Below are 458 nucleotides of genomic sequence, written 5' to 3' on the forward strand. Positions count from 1 at the left end.
CCCTGCTGCTGGCAGGGGGGGTGGAACTGGATGATCTTTAAGGTCTAGGATTCTATGATTCTGAGGCATGAGCTGAACTTGAAGGTGAACTTCTCTAAGTGAAGAAGAAACTTTCCTTCAGGTCTGATTGTCTTCTGTCTGCCCTTGAGCATGATGCTGGGGAGCAGGCAGTGCTCCACCACGCGTGGATGGTGAGTCCAAAGAGAAGTCAGGGATACTCCATCATTGGAAGTCTTCAAGGTCAGGTTGGACAGGGCTTTGAGCAACCTAATCTAGTAGAAGATATCCCTGCCCACAGTAAGGAGTTGGATTGGATGGTCTTCAAATGCCCCTTCCAACCCAAACCATTCTGTGATTCCATGAAAAACAAAGTTTTACCTTCTTTTTTCATTCACTTTTTGGTTTCTGAATCGATATTTCAGCTTGTTTTCACAAGCAGGGTAGAATTCTGTTCTGGA

This window comes from Antrostomus carolinensis, unplaced genomic scaffold (genome assembly GCF_000700745.2).
Source record: "Antrostomus carolinensis isolate BGI_N321 unplaced genomic scaffold, ASM70074v2 scaffold8614, whole genome shotgun sequence".
Taxonomy (NCBI): domain Eukaryota; kingdom Metazoa; phylum Chordata; class Aves; order Caprimulgiformes; family Caprimulgidae; genus Antrostomus; species Antrostomus carolinensis.